The sequence below is a fragment of the Myripristis murdjan genome, chromosome 15 (assembly GCF_902150065.1).
Source record: "Myripristis murdjan chromosome 15, fMyrMur1.1, whole genome shotgun sequence".
Classification (NCBI taxonomy): Eukaryota; Metazoa; Chordata; class Actinopteri; order Holocentriformes; family Holocentridae; genus Myripristis; species Myripristis murdjan.
Window position 1 is genome coordinate 1,772,555 of NC_043994.1, and position 22,358 is coordinate 1,794,912.

Consider the following 22,358-nt stretch of genomic DNA (forward strand, 5'->3'; position numbering starts at 1 on the left):
ACTTGAAACAAGAGACAGTTATCTAAAAACAAGTTACTTCTGAGGTGATCATGTCTTATTTTAAGTGTAATGAGATATTTTGACTAGTAATAAGACATTTTTGACTTGAAATAAAACAAATAACCTTGGTAAGATTTTGAGTTTTTGCAGTGTTCATAGTATTGTTTGTTGTTTGTTGCTCATGATTAACATGATTAAAATGATTAAAATATGATTCACTTTTTTTTAGGAGAATATTTCAAATAAACATGATCAGGCAAGCCAAGCTGGAACCACACCACCACTGGAGCTTCAATCGGTGAAATTTCCTATGCTGCTACTTAAATTCAGTTATCCTTTTATTATTCCATCCCTGCATTTGACCCATCCCACTTATTAGGAGGAGTGGGCAGCCACTGCACCCTGATCGCTGACAGCAGAATTAACCTCATACTAATTCTGATGATGGGGGCGTTCAGTCTGGATTGTAGTAATGCTGTTGTTAAAAGACCATATGAATGATTTCTACAAAATGTACATACTTCATATTTCTGATAAGCTTTTCATGAGGCAAGCCGTTGAACTCCGATATCATTTTTCCTCCCCTTTCTCCAGCCGTTGGTTTCCATTCATTCCACTATGATATTAAAATGAACTTTCAGAGACTTCAGACTTCCTTCACACCAGTATTCCTTCACTGTAACAAAGTCGTCCACATTAGTTTTCCTAAAAGCAGCAGCACTGTTGGGTTTTGATGACTGGAATCACTTGAAACTGGGTGGAGTGAAACAGTCTCTTTGCTGGAAAAATGTGCTCAAGGAAAAGCTTGACACAACCAGTTATCAGCTCTGTGGTTTAGGGATGGTGATCAGAACATTAGAAGGTGGCTGTTTCAACTAAAAATTCTTATTTAAAAGTCAAGGGATTTTGGTGAGGCAATGTAAAATGTGGATAAAGAAGTGCATGTTTTTCTTGTGTCTGCCTTCAGCGCCCCTCGATGAGCCAACTAGTTAGTATAAGTAGAAATTAACAGCAAAGCTCCAGATAGTGAATATGCTGCTTCATAACTGTAAGTTCTGTCATCTATACATGAATCCATCCCTACACGTTCGCTCATACAAGCTACCATGCTCACCAAATGATTAGATGAAATTACAAGGTGTCACCTGGCTAGCCAAACACAGCTGACTCAAGTTCCACCTGGATTTTCACACACACACACACACACACACACACACACACACACACACATTTCAACAACGGCTGTCCCTCATGTACGGGCAGACTCAGTTAAGGACATTGTGTATTGTTGGTCAGCTCCACATGGGGAGTCTGGCAAAAAAGTGGAAAATCAGAATAAAATTCCATATAGAAAACAATCCAGATTCCTCCTCTTGGCTTTCTGACTGCTCAGTGCTAATGCATTCTCTACTTAGCGAGTGGCCTTCATGACTGGTACTCTGTAGTGGATGCAGTGGATGGATGAAAAATTTGTCAAGTATAACAGTCCTAGAACCATAAAAGTGAAAATTGAACAATCCACAAAACAAGAGGAGTGCACTCCTCGTGCAGATCTCCACCAGGTTTTTCTTTCCTTCTCTGGTGCTCAGACTTTGGCAAAAACACAACTGAGGATTTAGGCCCAAATTGTAACTGTGCACAAAAAATATTAGGCTGCTAGGCCCAGTCGTAAGTGAGATTAGCTGCAGACGGATACAGGCACACACGGACAGAAAAAAACAATGCTTCCCCGGCCATTACAAGATTTATTAGACTTTTACACTGCAAAAACGCAAAATCTTACCAAGATTATTTGTCTTATTTCAAGTAAAAATGTCTTATTTCTAGTCAAAATATCTCATTACACTTAAAATAAGACATGATCACATCAGAAGTAAATTGTTTTTAGACAATTTTCACTTGTTTCAAGTGAAAATTCACTTGAAACAAGTAAAAATTTGCTTGTTTCATTGGCAAAATTTGCCAGTGGAAAAAGTGAAAATTCACTTGAAATAAGTGAAAATTAGCTGGAAACAAGAAACAAATTTTGCCAATGAAACAAGCAAATTTTCGCTTGTTTCAAGCAAATTTTCACTTGAAACAAGAGACAATTGTCTAAAAACAAGTTACTTCTGAGGTGATCATGTCTTATTTTAAGTGTAATGAGATATTTTGACTAGAAATAAGACATTTTTGACTTGAAATAAAACAAATAGTCTTGGTAAGATTTTGAGTTTTTGCAGTGTATGCAGTGATTGAACAGGAAATATGGAAAAGTATGTGCAATATCCAATCTAAAAAATCTACCTAACATCTATCTAATGTCTAGCCTGTCAGTCTGGGGAGGTGCTCCCTCCTAGGCAGATGTGACCCAGTCAAATACGATCTTCCACTTTCCAAAAAGGTAAGGTTTGCTTTGCAGCTATATTGGTCACAGTGTAGCAGCTCTGCCTCTGCTTATGCTCCAAAAGAGAGAGATAGATAGAGAGAGAGAGAGAGAGAGAGAAGCGGTGGTTGAGTGAGCTAGACAGTGAATGGAGAGAGGGAGTGGCAATAGCGAGAACAAGTGTTGTTCAAAGGTTTTCAATCACCACAACCATGAGAGGTCCTTGATCACACAGTCAGAACTGTGCACAAAGACTATTTAGCTGGTAGGCCCAGTAGTATGTGAGATTAGATTAACACACACACACACACACACACACACACAAAACCAACCACGATATCCCCTCCAGCCTACTGCCTGGCTTTGCAGTTACAGTATGTCAGTAAATGTGTCTCATTAGTTCCACCTCTGACAGGATGAAGCACAAATGACTCACAGAGCAACAAACGGACTATTCTAAAACATGAACTCTCTCTGCGCTGACATCAAGCTCTTATTTTTATAGCATGTCAAACATTAATATCTCAATAGCTACAGGAAGAAACAACCTCATATACTTATTTTTCCCTCTTTTTGGCTCATTTTGCAATTCAGTCGTGCATGTTAGGGTCAGCTGTGCCCTTTAGCATGACTTGTGCTTTCTGCTTCCACAATGGGTCACTGTGTCTCCGCCTTTGGCTTGCGGATGTGTCAGTGTGTACTTGTGCCTACTTCAGTGATACACACTGCTTGTTGGTGCACGCACACACATTCACAGGAGCAGGGATATCCAGACAAATATACTCCAAACACATTTACACACACAATACACACACCCCGACAATGTGTTTAAAGCCCTGCCATCCTCTGACCTGTTCAGTTTTGTTGTTGTTTTACAAGACCCAACTTTGACACAGGCTCTTTCAGCCCACAGACAGCTTCAATTACACACAACGAACCCTGATGGCTAAAGAGCAATTCCACAAATACATTTTAAGGTTTCAAAATCTGTTCAGTTCCATTGCAAGAGCACAGCAAGCCTAGTGATGCCATTCTTGTCACAAAAATTCATAAAGACAATTGAACCACAAACTAATTTCACCCAGACTGCACAGCCAGTACATTCTTACCCTCTAACAGAGCTGGAGTCACCACCATGCAGGTTACAGGATCAGCTCTTCCCTCAGACAGTGCTGTGAGATGCTGCAGGCTGCTACTGGCCGCTGAGTAGAGACTCCCATGGTAGAGTACACACTCCGTTCTGCTGCCCCCCCACTGCCCTCCCCTCTCCCCATCCTCTCCTCCACCTCCTGTTGGTAAACATAGCAGCCTGGAGCAGCAGCAGCTCAGCCATGTGACCTCCTCTCACTCTCCAGCGAATCAAAGCAGACCCTGCTCTGAGGCGCGCACACACACACACACACACACACACACAAGCAAACATGGCTTCTTACGCTTGTGAGTACCGGCCAGAGACAACATGCATTCCCAAAGCACGACCCCCGACCGTATCAGCCCTGCATGTCTGACTCTGACCCAAACAATATACCACCAGTAAGTTCATTATATCTTACTATAATTACTGTAAGCAAATTATGTGGAGATGATTGATCTCTGTCTAACATCAGTGGTGCTGTTAGTTAAAGAGACAGCTCACTGATTTTGAAGGGTTTTATATTATTTCACTCCCCCCCCCAGCTGTATACTATTTCACTCCCCCCCCCAGCTGTTCTGTAGGACAGTACACTGCAAAAAGTCCAAATCTTACCAAGATTATTTGTCTTATTTCAAGTAAAAATGTCTTATTTCTAGTCAAAATATCTCATTACACTTAAAATAAGACATGATCAGCTCAGAAATAACTTGTCTTTAGACAATTTTCACTTGTTTCAAGTGAAAATTCGCTTGAAACAAGAAACAAATTTTGCCAATGGAACAAGCAAATTTTTACTTGTGACACAAGTGAACAAGTAAAAATTTGCTTGTTCTATTGGCAAAATTTGTTTCTTGTTTTAAGTAAATTTTCGCTTGAAACAAGTGAAAATTGTCTAAAGACAAGTTATTTCTGAGGTGATCATGTCTTATTTTAAGTGTAATGAGATATTTTGACTAGAAATATAGTGAATAGACATTTTTACTTGAAATAAGACAAATAATCTTGGTAAGATTTGGACTTTTTGCAGTGTAGTGCTGGATACTGGCTGCATGCTCCAAATGCTAACTGTTAGCCTCCTCAAATATTTGCCTTCAAGATAACACCGCTAATGTCCTACATAACAGCTACAGGGTGAGTGAATAATGATGTTTTCTTTTTTCAAAATGGGTACACTATCCCTTTAATGTTTCTCCAAATGAAGACTGCATTTCCCATAAAAGTCTTAGGTTTCTGTGCCCCCTCCCCCTACCTGAAAAGGATATTTTTCATTGCCACGTTCCACTGCCAAAGAGTCAGAAAGCTTTTCGCTGTGGTTGTGCAGGAAGAATTTCCTCTTTTATGCCATGAAGCGACCCAGCAGGTTTCCCGCCAAATCCAAGCGGACGGCACACAGTGTAAAACGCAGTGTGGAGGATGCAGATGATCACTGCACCACCTGTGGTCTGGAAGGAGATGCTACCAACAAAAAGCGTTTTAATCTTATTCCAAATGTATTTCTGTGTTTCTTACAGTGCTAATGATTAAAGCAAAGTCAAGGAGGGCTACTGTTACTGTTACCATCTGTTGAGCCGAGTGGAGGGTAGCAGGTGCCGTCAATCAAACAAGGATGAGAGGAATAAAAAGGGAGGCTGGATTGCTCCGCTCTTACATTTACGTTTAATCCCCAGCAACACCACTGGTTTGACTCATCTGACAGACCTTTCTCTTCATGAAAAGGACTTCAGATCAGATTCTCCCAATTTCATGATTTCTACACCAAATGATGACAGTAAAAACATTATTATTCAAACCTTATGTGCAAGTTTAATGTGTCCTTACAGCAAGAACACATATACCCTCTGTCTCTGTCTCTCTCTCTTTCTCACTTACACACACACACACACGCACAATAGGTAGCAGAGCAGAAATAAAGCTTAAATAAATATGATGTCCACATCATACATGTTAGATTTGTGTAGAAATAAAAAAACAGAGTGGTCTACTGCTACAGACAGATGTTACATCGACCTCAGGCTCAGAAAACTGGCAGCAGGACTGAAGCAGATGGCCTCTGTGTTTGTTTGTCTGTGAGTGTGTGTGTGTGTGTGTGTGTGTGCGTGCGTGTGTATGTGTGTATCCCCCAGACAGTCACGTGTTTCATCTGATCAGTGAACAGATATCAGCCTCCGCCATCGCCTGTAGGTTTATCCTACACATAGTAGTACATTAGCCTCTAATAAGCCCTAATGCTGGCATAACATAAACACATGGATATTGTATACAGTATATGCAGACATCATTACTACTGCAACACCAATAATCAGATTCGTCCTTTAATTTGCTCTCATGTATGAATTCTAAGACTTAATTCCCTCCAAAAACCATCCAGTAGACAGAGAAGTTATACATCAAATTCAGATGGCAAATAAGAATGGGATTAATAGCTTACTGATATTAATGATAATAATGATATAATGCCAAAAGCTGCTGATGAGACAAATCACAATAAATTCTTCACAATGATGTTTTCAGAGTTCAAAATACTGTTTACACTTGAGATGCTGAGGCTGTTTACACTGGAGATATAAAAAATACACTGGGTATTTTCAAAGTGTACCTCGGTGGACAGCACATGTGATGGAGCTGCAGCAGTTCACTGAGGCAGCCGTCACACACAGGTCGAGGTAACCAGTCTGGCCCGGGTCTAAGAAATGCACCACTCCACTTGTCTTGCATCAAACTGGTTTAACGCCTGATGAAATTTGCACCTTGCCTGCGTTAAGCCTGGTGAGTGTCTAATCCAAGGTTAACCCCCACTTGAAAATACAGCCCTTAACGTGAAGCAGAATCTTCCATTAAATAGTATTTTTCCCTGCCTTTCAACCTTTCTTTTCTCAGTCATTTTCTTTTGTGTGGACTCTTGCTGTCTTTCACACCCCTGCACTGTTTTTAAATGTGTTTGAAAACCACTCTGGTTGCATTACTGTGTCAAATGTGCTGTATGAATATATTTGAATTTGATTTTGATAATGGACTTGTTCATTTCTTTCTTTCATTTGTCTATTGATAACTCTGATTGGACTATGATGACAACTGTCTTACCACTCCATTGCAGCATTTTCAAAATAGGCCTGTCTGGCTGGTGGGAGCTTTGAAGTCTCAGTGTGTCGGCTATCATCATGGCACTGGTGGTCTTGATGTAGTACGTCAACTGCAGCTGCTCTGTTCCAGAGCCCTTTACAGTTATACATGTGACTTATGGCTACTTTCAGAGGTTAACGTTGTAGTTCCACAGTCTTTTCTTTTTTCTTTTTTCCTTTTTTATGAAATTGAGGAAAATCATCAGTTAACTAAAACTAAAAACATTTACTATTATTAGATATGCATGGAGGCCAAGCTCATCGATGTGCTACATGCAAGCATTGTGATTGTACTCCAATGACAGTTTCACCTTGATTTGGCAATTAGAAGTGTGGAAGACAAGAATGTTAGCTGGGGGGAGGTCCACCTCAGTGGCAGGGAGCATCCAGCCAGTATCAGCTCTCAGCAAACACATTCTCACTAGCCAGTCTGAGCAATACATTTAAATCCTAATCTCTGTAGCTTCAAATGATCACAATTAAGCACAAATTCCTTGATGGAGTTGAATTGCCAAAGCCAATTCAGTCATGCAATAAAGTTTGTCATTCACCTTTAACATAGTTATAACTAAACCAGCTCAGTGCTGTATTTTTAAAAGATGCTCAGCATTGAAAAAGAAATTCTTGCTCAGACAGTTGATGCAATTCATGTCATGTCATCTCCCAGCTGGTGGAGGGGTAAGTGCCCGAAGCTCGTCACGTGACGCTCTGCTTCTGCCTGACTCTGGACGAGCTGCTGGATCAATATATGGATTGCACCTCCATTACCTGGTAAATCAACAAACACTTATAAACACATACAGACCTATACCACAAATGAGGTATCTGTGTGCATACACAGACACACACAAAAACTCAATAATTCCTGCAGTGTCATCATGTTTGAATTTTGATGACTGTGTACAGTGACATCAGTAAATCGTACATGATCCAGTTTTAAAGATCTAAAAGTCACTTGATGACAGCATAAGAAAAATTAGTTTTGGTAAATCATTGACGTGACATGAGTTAAAGGTGATACTGATGGCAATACAAGAAGTTACATTGTGCTGAACTACAAAACTGACACTCTGTACCAACATGCTAACAAGCCAGCAGTAGGGGAGCGTGGGGTAGAAACTGACGTGGGGTCAGTTGTAACACAGACTTTTTAGGTAGTTGCACGAGGTCAACCGGCAAGTGCTTCCTGTTAGTTCGTCACATGATCGTAAGAGAGCCCAGCTCGAATTTTGGGGGGAATTGGCTGCATTTTTGAGGAGATACGCGTAAAAGTGTGTTTTACCACCAAGTAAGTGAATTTCTTTACCTTTCAAATTTTTTGACTACTGAACTGTGTGTGTGCATTACCGAATCCAATCTTACATCAACGTATTAAGCATCATGTTGCCTAAAACATAGCACTGATTCAAAACATTTAGCTAACTCATAGCGAGTGCTAGACAGGTTTGAGACCAGTGACTACACAGCGGGGTTGGTTGTAACTCAGTGTTACAACTAAGCTGCAATAAAAACAACTGCATATTTGTCACTAACATAAGAGTAACGTTAGCTATGTAGTGTAGCTGTGTGTGTGTGCGCGCGCACGTGTGTGCGCACACATGCGTGCACAAGGTGGAGCATGTGTGTGTGGATATAACATGTGAGCCCCTGTCATTATGGGATTTCTACTGTATTCTTTCTAGTAGCTAGTGTATATTGAAACAGATACTCCAACTAGTGTATTAACAGATTTTTTTCTTCTGTGAGGCTTACAAGCCAGAGTTATGATTTATGTGGTGTCAGAATAACCCCATGTGGGATGGGTTGATTGTCTTAATTCATTCATTCATTCACCCCCCTGCACCGCGGGGGACTCCGCTACGCCACTGATGGCCTACACAATCAGTATGCCCCAGTAGAATGTAGATGAGATTGTATTAAACTGTGTTAAACCAAACCTTTCTATAAGTGTTACAACTAAGACTCCCTTCGTAACAATTGACCCCACCTGTGGGGTAAATTGTAACATTTCTCTTCTTCCACCTAGGGTAAAATTCCACGGAAATGGTAGGTTCTAGAAACAAAGTTAAAGTGTTCATTTGTAGCAGAGATGTGTATGTTGCTTGTATTAAAAAATGAGTTCTCTAACTCCTACATATCCTACATTTTTTTGCCTTTGGCCTGAAACGTTAGGTTGTACCCCTCGCTCCCCTATAAGCTTACTAATATGCTTGCTCACTTTCGCTTTAACAGTTGCTGCCAGGCTCTGGTGACGTTCTTTTCATTGGACAGTTAGTTAAATGGTTTGACTCTGACAGTGCCCAGACTGTGCTGCTTTTAGTAAACAACAGGATCAAAATCACACACGGTATGGCTTATGGATAAGACCATGCATGCATCAGCTGTAATCTGTTAGCTATGTACCTCTGTATCATCAAATCCCACCTTTTCTGTCTTGTCATAAATCAGGTCACAAAAATGGTTCCAGGTATGATAGCAGCAGCACCATGACAGGTGGAGCTGGTACTAATGATATGCAAAGCAGCACCCTGTCAGCTGATGGCTGATTGGCTGTGGGATTTGTGATGTAGCAAATCCAGCTGGCCTGGGGTACGTCTGAATCTCAGATTTTAGGGCCGTGCGAACACACCTCCACCTTTAATAGAGGAGAGTGAAAATACCTCTCTGGTGACAAACTTTTAGGAGACATTTTAGGTGACATAAAAACCCTAACCCTAACCCTAACCCACATTTTTGAGCAGAGGGGGTATGTAAGCACTCATCATCTCACCGCCTAAATTCAAGGCCTCTAAATGACGATGTCAGCTTGCCTTGACAGGTTGCTTGGCAAGCTGTTCTGCTGCTGCTTCTAGAGAGTCACAACATTGCTTTTTCCCACTCCCTCCCCAGCTCCACCTGTTGACATCTGTTTTCATGTTCTTGAGGGGGGGTTACATGTATTCCAACGAATTATATATATGCAGCCAGGAAAAATCCTCTGGCACATAGAAGTGTTATTCCAATTTGTTTGGAATACACATAAGAATAACTAGGTAGTTAGTGCAATGGCAGAACAGACAAGGAAAAGAGCGCCACCTACAGAAACCCAAACTTGAAGAACAGAAAATCAAAGGAAAAAGACGTCACACTGTCTGACTGATAGGTGGTCTCTGGGAAGTGCAGTGCAAAAGCACCATAGCAGCAAAAACATACTCCTAAACCATTATCATCTTGCAAATGACCACTTTTACCTCAGAATGTTGCAGATGACTGACTGCCTTGCTTTGCTGTGAGATTACACCCTCTCTCCTTCAAGGAACAAGCTATAGCTCAGGTGCCCTGTTTGGTGCTTAGAATATAGCATCATTTCAGAGATCATGTGCGATACCACAGGTTTCTGGTGAGCCACCTGAGGCCACATGCACCTGGTGAAATTACACTGAGTTGAAAGACACAGGACACAGGATGTGCTTTGAGCCCTACAGGAAATGAATAATGCCTCTTGCACCATCCAGGCATATAGTGCTTTGTGTGGGTCTAAATCTTAAACTTCATCAAATGTAGGTGTAAAGTGCAAAGTCTAGTTTCCATGGTGACAATTTGTGAAAATGTTTATTCAATGGCGCATTTTATTTAGAGTGATGAGAGACCACAAAATAAGGTGTTTATGTCACAAATTGAGACACAGGAATGAGGCTCATGGGAAATTAATTAAAAGCTTATTGTAAACATTGAGGAAGTACTGCTGGCTCAAAAGAGTTGTTCTCTGTCTCTTCATTAATCCTGGCTGTGTTTTGGGTGTAACATGTAGTAAACCAATCAGAGCGCTGTCTCCCATCCCCTTTAAAAGCCAGGTGTGTCACACCTTGGTGGGTTGCTGTTATAATGGAGGATTCTCCAGGTGAGAAGGAAGGCTTCTCTGCAGAGGAAATGGATCTGCTCATGCACCAAGCAAAAGCTCCCGAGCAGATCATCTACGACGACAGCAGGACTCCATCTGAGCTCCCTGAGGTGAAGCAGCGTCCCTGTGTGTGGGACAACCAGAGCGGACGCTCGCCGGCGCCCCCTATGGAGGCCACAATCACTGTCTGATAATGAGCTTCAGACAGCAGAGAGACCTGCAGCACTGACCTCAGAGCTGCTGGTTGTTGCTCAGTCACTTTCAGCTGCCTCCAGACAGCAACGCAGCAACACTGCAGCTGAGCACAGCTCATTTACAGAGCAACAGCCCATGGAGCTCAGATGGACACAAGACACTTTACTATTTACACAACGTGGACGCTGGACAACTGCACTGATTGGAAACTAGTGAAGACATTTGCCTAGTGCTTGGCTCCCCTTTGAGTCAAATGTAAGATAGGTCAGTCATACAACAGAATATTGATCTGGACCCTTGTTACTGGACACATACTGTTCATCTAAGAGAAAGTAAATGTTTAAAGTTAATGACAGTCTTTATGGATGGGGCATTACATAATTTATGGCATAATACTTTAACCTTGTATTTTCATGTTTGACTTGTTCCAGTATGCTCCTATGAATATTTGATTGATTGTTTGGATGTAAACGTACATGACTTGTCTTCAGACAGGAAGGAAGGCATTAGGGGAATATGTTTTCCTCCGTCCACCATGAAACTTTAATGATTCAGAATCCAGACAAATGCAACCATTATTTTTTGAAGAGGATTATAACCACATGGACACTAAAACAAATGGTGAATATAACAGGATACAAAGCCTTAAAAAATGAAGCCCACAATATATCCCATATCTGAAGAACATGGCCCACATTTTCATAGTGCCACTGCATGTATTTCAAATAAAAATGGCCGTTGTCAGAAGGGCTATTTTGAAAGTTTGTGTCAGCTGACACACAGTGGTATTGTGGTGTTGCATTATTGTACTTACAGCTGTGCTGGTCTAACCATTAAATGAGTGTTCCTAACCGTAAAGCATTTTGTATCCGTTTTCTACCCATGTCTCTGTATTCCAGTTTTTTAAAAAACAGGTCTTATATTATCAGTGATGAATGTTCCCTCATAAAGATTAAATAAGATAAACACAACAAAGTTCAGTTTAACTTTCCTTTAAACTTTAATTTATATAGACTACATGATGAATACTGCATGTAGGTATACACAGTTGGATTATTATGGTGAATCAGGCTTCAGATAGTTGGTGTGTTTTTAAGCCCACCTGTGATGCGCACTAGTCTGTTCACTATGGCTCGATCTCGATCAGATGATACATGACAGCCTCTCTGAAAAGGAGTTGAAGCAGCCTGGACTGTGTGGTAGAGCATGTTTCACACAGAGCTGGACAGCACTAAACTCAGCTTAATATAATTAGAAGTACTTGTGTTATTTGCTGATTTGCCTTGTGTTCTTTTTAATATTGTAAATAGTTATCTGTTAAGCTTAACTGACTTTATATTTGAGTGGGATTCAGTGAACTCTTAACCAGCTAGTTAGATAGCTCAGCTTGTGTCTCCTTCCGTAACAGCAGCTGCTGCCACTGCTCCAGACACACAGCCAGTGTTGGGATAATGTTTAGCCCAGAGGTTTTCAAATGGGAGGCGGGCTACTCTGAAAAATAGAGCTTAGCTTAACAGCTGGATGTGTGCAGGACCAAATAGCTGCTACATGACCACATGCAGGAACGGAGCGAAGCTTTAATCTTTGTCTGAGGGGAGGCCCTCAGTGTCAGACGCTGAAAACCCCCAGCTTAGCCTATGTCAACTTTACACATTGACCATGTATTCCACTGTTGCTTTGTTCAGCCAAACAAATGAGCAATGGCATGGTAGCAAGAGCTTGTGGTCAACCACCGGAGTGCATTAACCACTTGTTAGCACACAGACACAAGCGCACGGCAATGAGGGTGTGCATGCAGATGACAGTTTTTAGATTTTCACTAGTTTACCAGCCATATTTGGAGGGACTTGGAATCCCCTATGAAACAGGGGAGAAGAGCAACCACATGTAAGCAGTATGCAGCAATGGTTGAGGCAGTTGGACATAAGCCATCCAATCAGCCATTTGTGCTATTTGCCCCAGCCTGAGCCAGCCCCTTAGAGGCCCAACTGACCATCAGTCAGCCAGTGCCACAGGACAGGCCGGAGTCTGAGCTCATTCTCAGGAGGTAGAGGCAGGACTTTATCTGTGAATATTTGGAAAAGGGGGGATACGTGGAGGAGGGAGAGATGAAAAGTTTAAATTGTTATATTCCATCCATTATCATGGACCAGGTGGTGGCAGGCAGAGGAAGGCATCCCTGTCCTTTTCCCCAGCCACATCCACCAGCAGCTCCTGGGGGTCCAGAGGCATTCCCAGGTCAGCTGGGATATGTGGCACAGTTTGGGAGGGTTAAGATTTTATGTTTAACCCCAACCCACTTTGTCAAATGTCAGAAGGCTATACACTTCTGTCCATATGTAATATGTTATTCATGCCTCAGCATCCCTGCCTTCACTGGGGGGTCACAGCAAACAGGATTAATCAAACAGATAAATGGACACAGATGTCCACAATTGGTCTCATGAATCATGCTGTTTTCATCTATGGTCAGAGATATCATATAAAGTCAACATATGACCAATCACTTAACCAATAGAATGACCAGTAACATGTGCTACATCTTTTTCAGATGATATAAAAAGCATGGGGTCTTAAATTATACATAATATTCAACTTTCAGGACAGTGGAGACTCATATGACTTCACCAGCAATTAGAATTTTCAAACAGTATATTCTGCACAAAGAGGTTAAAGGCCAGGTTTCACAAAATGATGCATCTGTGCACGTCTGCAGATGTCACTTTCATTTAGAGTAACCTCTACTCAGGCTGGTTTGTGTTGATGTGTGTGTGTGTGTGTGTTTGTGTGTGTGTGTGTGACCGCATGAGAGAGAGAGAGAGAGACAGAGAGAGAGAGAGAGAGAAGTCAGAAGTTAAATCTCAGCAGCAACCAGTGGGGATTATTCCTCAGGCCCGGTGGTAATTGCATTCTGTTATGCACAAATTGGCAAGGTAACTGGAACTGATTCATACATTTACAGAGGCAAGAGTCAGATTACCACTGATCTATTCTGTGCGGTTGCCCAGGTGATAGCCACTGAAATAATTATGCTAATAAAGTGTTGCACATGCAACTTGTGCTGCTGCTTGTCCACACAACAGGTTGTGCTCAAAACACAACAGTGTTTTGTGAGGTGGAGTCCTAAAGAAGCCCGTCACATGCTGATGCAAATGGCCATAATCTGTTGAGATATTTGCATTGTCAGAATGTTTTTCTCATCTAAAATAACCTAGTCCTTGAGTTCCTCATGTTTCTAACTTATTTGTTTATGATAGAATCTAGTGAACAAAGAAAGATTTTCATGGTGATAATTAAATTTTTTTTAAATGGAAAGTTCATCTATGTAGAATTCTTTCTCTTCCCCCCAGCTGTTCTGTAGGACAGTAGTGTTGCTCTCGTCCTCGCCTTGTTACTGAGTGCTGGATACTGGCTGGATGATCCAAATGCTAACTGTTAGCCATTGAAGCCATTGGACTTCCCCCCCCAGCTAACATTCTGAAAAATAAACACTTCACATTGTTAAATAAATAAAATTTGAGTTTAATGGTGTGCAACAGGATTTTTACAGCCTGAACTGGTGGAAAAAATGAAAAAACAAAAAACAACAAAAAAAAAAACAGTGATTTGCTTCCTCTGTAAGTGGATTAAAGTAGTTATTTCTAAGAATGTTAGCTGGGGTAAGTAAGTCCAACTCAATAGCTGGAGGCTAACTGTTAGCATTTGGAGTATCCAGCTAGAATCCAGCCCTGAGTAATGATGAGCAGGAGATAGCACCACTACTGTCCTTCATAACAGCCTGTAGGGCAGTAATATACATTAATACAGCAATATTTTTTTAAATGGGTGAACTATCCCTTTAAAAGGCACATTGTGAATACTTGATAATAAATGTCCTGCAGCAATAGGATGGTGGTGACAATGCACAGCCCAGTTGGGCCCTCTGTTGCTCTAACAGCATGCAGTGAGGCTTCAGCTGGAAGCACAGCAGCAGCATCATGGGCAGCATGGCTCAGTGTGGGCTGCCTGTCCCAGCCCTGTGGCTGGGGCTGGGACTATATGACAAAGACTATATGACAAAGTTGTGAATATGAGCTTATTTGAAGGCTGGAGTTAGTTCAGACAGTGTTATACCTGGTAGAATTTCTTTCCAGTTACAGTACAAAAAGGCAACTCATTTAAAAAAGTGTTTTCATTGTGCAGAGAGCCACGCTGCTTTCTGCCCATGGCATTGGAAATGAATTGCTGCCAGCTGCTTTTGTTGCTCATGAATCATTTGGTGTAAGTCCAGTTTCTCTTCAGGGGGATATTTCTTATACTCAGCTGACATTTATGGGACTGATCATCATTCAAGCGAGTGGATCGCACATGACACATACATGTTGAAATGTACAAGACATGTCAACAGGGATTCTCTAACCTCAGTTTACTGAGCGGATCAAAGCTGGTCAAGAGTATTCAAAGTTTGCTGGCCTCTTTCTTTGTGAATAATATTTTAACAATTCTTAAAAGAATTACACATGACACCTAGATGGTGTATATGGTTCATTATACCACTAAGCACAAACAGTTATGACTAAACCCTCTCAAAACAAGTCCTGACAGAGATAACCATGCAATATAATGCAGTATAATGTTCACAAAACAGTGCAGATAGCAGCAAAGGGCAACTGTCTCAAATTTGATTTCATTTTCCTGTCAGTGTCTATTTAACATAAAAATATATGCTGGAATATGAAAACTCAAATCTATCACTTCACAAGATCCACTTAAATGGCCACATTAGCACCTTACCTTATCAAAGGCTTTGAATCAACCCAAAGATTCCAGTCCATGTGCGCAAGTCCACCACATGGATCCACCTTTCATGTATGATCGTCTGTAGATCCACCTTCTGCTCGTTCAAATCCACATCAAAACCCAGCCTCCTTTCATCTGATCCACATGCTGACCCACATGTGTGCTGCACACCCCAACACAGCTGTGTGCTCCTCAGTGCTGGGTGTCTGTCAGCCTTCTCTGTGGAGGGCTCTCTTTTGTCTGGCTCTGTCTGTGGCTGTTCAGTTTAGTGCTGTGGATCCAGTGTGTGTGTGTTGTTTGTCTAAATGGCAAGTAGACTTCCTTCAATTCTTTCCCAACTTAGTTTTCCTGCCTGTGCTGGTAGGTTTCCCTGGGCCGGGCTAAATATAGGGGACCACACAAGGTAAAGTGGAAAAGAGCAGAGCAGGAAATGTGTCACAATATGTTTGTGTGCCCGTTGATGTTTGTTTCTGTGTATCTTCCCATCTCAAATCCCTGCAATGTCTGGCTGCACTGGAAAATAAAAAGCTGCCCCCATCATGGCCTTCACCTTTCCTTACTTTTGAGGAATGATTTAGTCAATAGATAAACAGACTAGCAGACTAAGTAGACCAATCATTTTAATAATCTTTGAAGGTGACAAACGAATCATGCAAGAAGACCTCTCTCTCTCTCTCGCTCGCTCTCTCTCTTCCTCTGTGTTTCTCAAAAATACTTACAAACAAATTGATAAATGCATAAAAATACCTACTCTTATTCTTTTTCGTTAAACTATAGTGAAACATTGACAACAATGACATTCTAACGTCACTGCATTGCATAGCCAGTTCACAACGAGGGTGGTGTGTGTGTGTGTGTGTGTGTGTGTGTGTTTGTTCTTGTATTGTTCCTGTGTGCATGTGTGTGGGGGTCAACCCATTCTCTACTCTACTCTAGTGACGTTGTCCACATTGTTTTGTCTGTTTCAGCTTCTAAAAAAAAACTCCCCCTAAACAAAAACACTGCCTGCACATCCTGCCGCCTCGCTGGATGAACAAAAAAAAAAAAAAAAGAAAAAAAAGAAGAAAAAATCTAACTCCAGCTTCACATTTTCAACAAGTCATGACCACTAAATAGAGAGACACTGGAATCTGACATCTGTCCTTGAAAGACGTCATATTTAAGGTCATCGGAGCAGCAAATAGGAACATGTTACAGTGAAGCAAATGTGGGGTGTAAAGACACGTGTGACAAGCAGTTCCAGCAGTGTTGGAATAAAACACAAGGTTTGACGCACTGGGTTCAAGCATTTGTGAAGCACGCATAATATGACAAAAGCAAAAAAAGGGGGTAATATGGGCCTCATTTTGAGCCCTGGAGTTTCACACCTCAGACCGGCCCGCTTTAGATCACCACCTATTATTATTAAAATCATGTAATTATAACCTTACATGTTAAGTCTACAATAGAGCACTGTTCTGTAAAGCCTTGTAAGACAAAGTTTCCCAGTTATGTGGCGTCGCATCATACTGTTATTTAAATTATATAACGTTATGTTATATGCCACAGCGCCACACAATTCACTGACTTGATAATTAATTAACTTGAACGGTGGTTTGCAGGCAAAGTTCAACATCTTGCCTTACCCGTTTCATCGTCCTCATGTGTCGTTTCAAACGGCGAGCTCGTTTTAGTGAAAAAGTTGCCAATTTTAGCACATTTGGCTGCGTCTGTTTCCAGAGCTTTCCTCTTTTTAATTCTTGCCTTCTCTGCACCACCCTTGCTCTTTCTATTTTCCATCTTTCAAACACCACTGACCGAGTGCACAGACGTGATACGTCAGGGTGCGTCTGCAAAAAAAAAAAAAAAAAAAAAAGAGCTGCCAGTGGAGGCAGAGGCGGCCAAGGGACAGCGGTAAGCAGCATACATCAACCCACTGCCATGACTGGACTGAACACCGGCCCCAAAAAAATAAAAAATAAAAAAAGTGAACACCGGCCCTCGCGGCCCAAACATCAGACCGGCCCACCGGGAATTGCATCCTCCCGATTAGCCACTGTGGGCCAGGTGTGGCCCATTACTTAAGGTCAGCATCAGCTATGATATTTCAGCCACCACTTGTCTGATTTTTCTCAAAACTAGGAAGAGTGGTGTATTTTGACATCAAAATGCCGTGTTGTCGAACACATCACAGTGGTGTTTGAGATATGGCATGTGACAGCGCACAAATGAATCCCCCAACCAGACTATGTACATTACATCATTTTCAAAGATGAGCCCAAACGATGGCTGCAGCATGTGTGCTGGACAACATGTTTACTTTGCCTCATTTGCATTGGAGGCAACAGCAGCACACAGGTTCATCCAGTGCATCACACTCACTGCCATGTTCTCCTTCACCTCAGCGTTTAGACGCCTAAATGCGCTGTCCACTGTCACAGAGAAAATGTATCCAGCACACACATATTGTGTCATTATGACATAGGTACATAAAAGAACAAGTAATTTTGCAGCAATACGCAGTGGGGACTGTAAACTGAAATTAAAAACTCAATATCTGGAAGAAAAAAGAGAATGTTGACCACGTGGTTTAATTTTCCAAATGTTTTATAATAGTCACTATGTAATTAGATCTGGTTTCACATTATTTAAGGTTCGCACGCACGCATGCACGCATGCACGCACGCACACACACGCAAACACAAACACACAACACTGGGCATGGGGGCTTGGGAGAACTGATGATAGTCATTATCATATGATTCATTCTTGCTTCTTTGTATTTCAGGATCAGACACAACAAATTAACATCGCTGAAAATGAAACAACCACAACAACTCATTCAAACGTATGTAATAGCTAGAACAGCCAGAGCTGGACTTCATCAATAGCAGTGTTTAGTTGTTACCATGTGGAGGCCTGACATCTACTCTCTCTCTTTGCATTTCACCAGCCAGCCTGTCATTCACCAAGCCGCCAGTCAGCTCTCTTCTGGATGTCCTTCCATATTCTCAGCCTCTCTCCCACAGACTCAGCACCAGCTAGCCCTCACCTCCTCTTTATCCTTTACAGTTTTTTTCAATCGCTTTACCTCCTCTGTCAACTCAGAAACGCTGGTATCAAAACAGTAAATCCATCGGCCTAATGAGAGGCGCTCTTCCCAAAATAACACATTCTGTTTGCAAAAGGCTCTTACCATGACAAAACATTTCAAACATGCAGCAAAAGCACATTTTGTCACCACCCAATACAACTTGCAGTCAGGTGAGTAAATCCAGCCACTCACTCACTTCATACTCAACACCAAAATGCAACATACCCTTTTCAGTCTGAGCAGGTTCCACTTTACTTTTTCCTGTGTGTACTGCAGTCATATTTTTTTTTTGACAATTTACATAGTTACATATTGTTTACATATTGTAAAGCAAGTAGCAAAATCCAATATTTCCCTAAAACAACTCAACTTCTGCCCAAATGAGTAGATTCCTTCAATCAGCTCTACTGTACTGTAACACAGCTGACAGCAGAAAACAAAATACAGCTGTCAGTTTGAACAAGGTTCTCCTGTGAGCTACACATTCAAATGTGAACTTACAGTAAAGAATTGCATCCAAACTCAGAAAGACTTTGAGGTGAAATTTTACTGTATTGATGGAAAAACTGAAATACTATAATTCACATGCAGTATTACACAGAAAAACTCAAAGGAGTCGAAAAAAATACAGAATACAATTTATAGGCCCCTTTTTTGTAGGTGCATACTGATTGATTGGTGAATGGTGATTGGTGGAAAGGGTAGTGATGCAGGTGCACTAGTGATTTCACAGTGATGCAGGTCATTTCTATCAGCTGTGAGCAGATGTTTTGCTTTTGACGACCACAGTGAAGTCAATGGAGTCAGGGCCATGGAAATGACACGTGAGAAGTGTTGTGCAAAAGAGCGTGAAAAATGTATTAATACAATGAAAAGGTATGAACACATTTGCAAAAGAAAACTTCTGCTGTGGTTTGGAGGTGAAGATGATGACAAAGTGGATCCCAGTTTCATTAGACTGGAAAAAGCGAATGAAAAAAACTGTATTCAAAATTAAACACTTTGTTACACCTAACCTTGCCTGCTTGATCTGCTTTTGGGTTCTGTCTGCATTGGTGACAATATGACTAACTTCAGTACACGTGACAGACAACAACTTGAGATGCTGAAAGGGCAGCCTGCTTTCCAAAAGTATTGCAGAGAAAAAACACACTTCTACACTGAAATGCCTAAGATAGAGCTTTGGATAAACTGGACTTTGATTTATATCTCAGGTAAGCATCCAAACAAAAATAATGTCACAAAAAAATCATGCTTAGATGATGACATACATTTTCAGTAACTTACTCTTTGTGCATCAGGTTCACCACCTGCTGGTGAGGGGTAGGGGGTGGGTGCAGAGTTGGCTGGATAATGGGCAGGAGTGCATTTACATGTTGTGGACCTTTGCAACTGAAAATGGCCCGTGGAATATTGAAGATGACCTCTTTGGTTCTCTGCCCGAAAAAGGCGGTTTGCCCTCTCCGAGTTGGGAGTGAGTTACTGCTTCAAGAGGAGGAGTTTATGTATCTCAGAGTCTTGTTCGTGAGTTACAGTAAAATGGAGCGGGAGATTGACAAGTGGATTGGGGTGGCGACAGCAGTTATGCGGCTGCTGTACCGGACCATCGCGGTGAAGGAGTTGAGCCAGAAGGCAAGGCTCTTGATTCACCAGTCAACCTTTGGTCCAACCCTCACCAAATGGTCACGAGCTCTGGGTAGTGACCAAAAGAATGAGATTGCAGATACAAGTGGCAGAGCTGAGTTTCCTTCACAGGGCAGCGGGGTGCACCCTTAGGGCAAGGAGCTCAGACATTCACAAGGAGCTCGGAGTAGAGCCGCTGCTCCTCTGCATTGAAAGTGGTTTGGGCATCTAGTGAGGATGGCTCTCGGTCAAGATGTTCCAGGCACCACCACCTGGGAGGAGAGCCAGGGCAGACCCAGGACACACTGGGGGGACGGGTCGTGGTGGCAGCAGGCCTGAATAAAGGGCAGAAATTGAAGATGAAGACCTCTTTGGAGGGGAGTGCGCCTGAGCTGGTCATGAGTCTGAAGTATCCACTAGATCCTGGTGGGCTCACCTCTATGCAGCATGCTGCACTGGATTTCAAGCTAAACTCCTCCATAGGAGAGATCTCTTTTCTTATTCAGGTATTAGGGTTAGGGTATTAGGGTTAGGGTGAGAGGCGCCAGGGACATCGTTTTAAACTGCATGAACCATTCAGGCATGTAGGCAGTGCCTCTCAGATTAACAACATTGTACAAATGTGAGTGATTGATTCATTAGTCACTGAGCATTGAGTCTAGTGTCAGTTTTAACAGTGGACAGCTGAATCGATATAATGGCAAGTTATTAATGTCTACTGAATTAGACCAAGTTCAAGTGTATTTAAAGCCCAAAGTCACTGTTTGCAGTCTCTGTACATGCACACAAGTTTACAACAAACAGGGCAACACCCCCTGACTCAATCCTCATAGCGGGCAAGAAAAACTCCCCCAGAAAACCCAACCAGTGCTCATGCATAGTCTTTTGGGTAGGCCTTGTTCTCCATGTGTGTTGTATTTCTCACAGTAAACATTGTTTACCAAATGGACTCTTGCAACTGAATTAATGGAGCGTAGTGTTACTTACAGTAAAGGTAAAGTTAGCTTCTTGTTGGACTGTGAATTTGAGCAACTATATGAATGTGAAGATGGGTATTACTAGAAAAGAGGGTAGCACTCTGTTGACTTTCCTAGGATAAATGAAGGCTAAGAAAACATCAAAGATGAGCACCAGCTAGTGACCCCAAGTATAGCATTTCGCAATGAGCAATTCACATGGACAGCAAGCTAAGGAAAGCACTGGGGACCGTGAACATCTAAGTGCTCTCCGATTAAACAACCAACCAGCTATCAATAGAAAAACCAGCAGCAATGACAAGGCTGCCTCTCTGTTCTTCTGCACCACATCAGCATCCATACTCTACACAGAAGTGATTCCAGGACAGGAGGCAGACAGTGCTTAAAGAGAGCTAAGGTTGACCTTGACTAGATATGCATTAGAAACAAATTCCATGCATTGAAACCAAAATTTGAAACACACTATGCATTCCAGCTTTCACTGTAAACAGTGGTGGACATTAACAAAGTACATTTATTGGACTACTGTACTTAAGTACATTTATTGAGTATCTGTACTTTACTTGAGTATTTGTTGTTGTTGTTTGCAAACTTCTGACTTTCATTCCACTATATTTCAAACACAAATATTGTACTTTTGACTGCACTACATTTTTTTAAAGGCTGTTGTTACTTGTTACATTTAGGCTGTTAGTCAGCTGTTGATTCCCCCCCAAAAGCGCAGTTGGCCACACAGTAAGTTCCTCACAGGAGAAAAAACAATCACTGTTGCCGCTGATATGATCTGAGATTACAGTAAAGTGATGTAATGTTCTAAATGCAACAGATTGTTATAGCTGTTCTGTTATTTGCTCACTGCTTTTGTTCACACATTACCGACAATTAATCAATCTCATTGTGCAAATGTTTAGTGAAAGCAGCCGTAGGCATTCCCTCTATCATATCGACAGAGGTGTTTGGTCTATATTAGTCAGTTAGGTGGATTTAGAGAGGTGCGAGGTTCTGTTAATGCATCATGAAGACAACACAGCAGTGTGTTGACAACAAAAAAGAAAATGTACATTTGTACTTAAGTATTGTTAAAAGCTAGTACTCCAGTACTTTAGCTCAAGTCAAATTTAGACTGAGCAACTTTCACTTGTAGAGGAGTAACATCTGACCAAGAGGATCTGTCCTTTGACTCCAGTAAAAGCGTTGTGTACTTTGTCCACC

General features: G+C 41.6%; 1 protein-coding gene across 1 annotated transcript in view; it reads right to left on the bottom strand.

Annotated features, from left to right (window-relative positions):
- Positions 1-15,532, bottom strand: part of rasgrp3 (RAS guanyl releasing protein 3 (calcium and DAG-regulated)) — a 53,513-nt gene extending 37,981 nt beyond the window's left edge. The window contains exon 1 of the mRNA XM_030069982.1: positions 15,468-15,532. The gene's annotated coding sequence lies outside the window, so the exon portion shown is untranslated. The remainder of the gene's footprint in view (positions 1-15,467) is intronic.
- Positions 15,533-22,358: the final 6,826 nt, after the last annotated feature.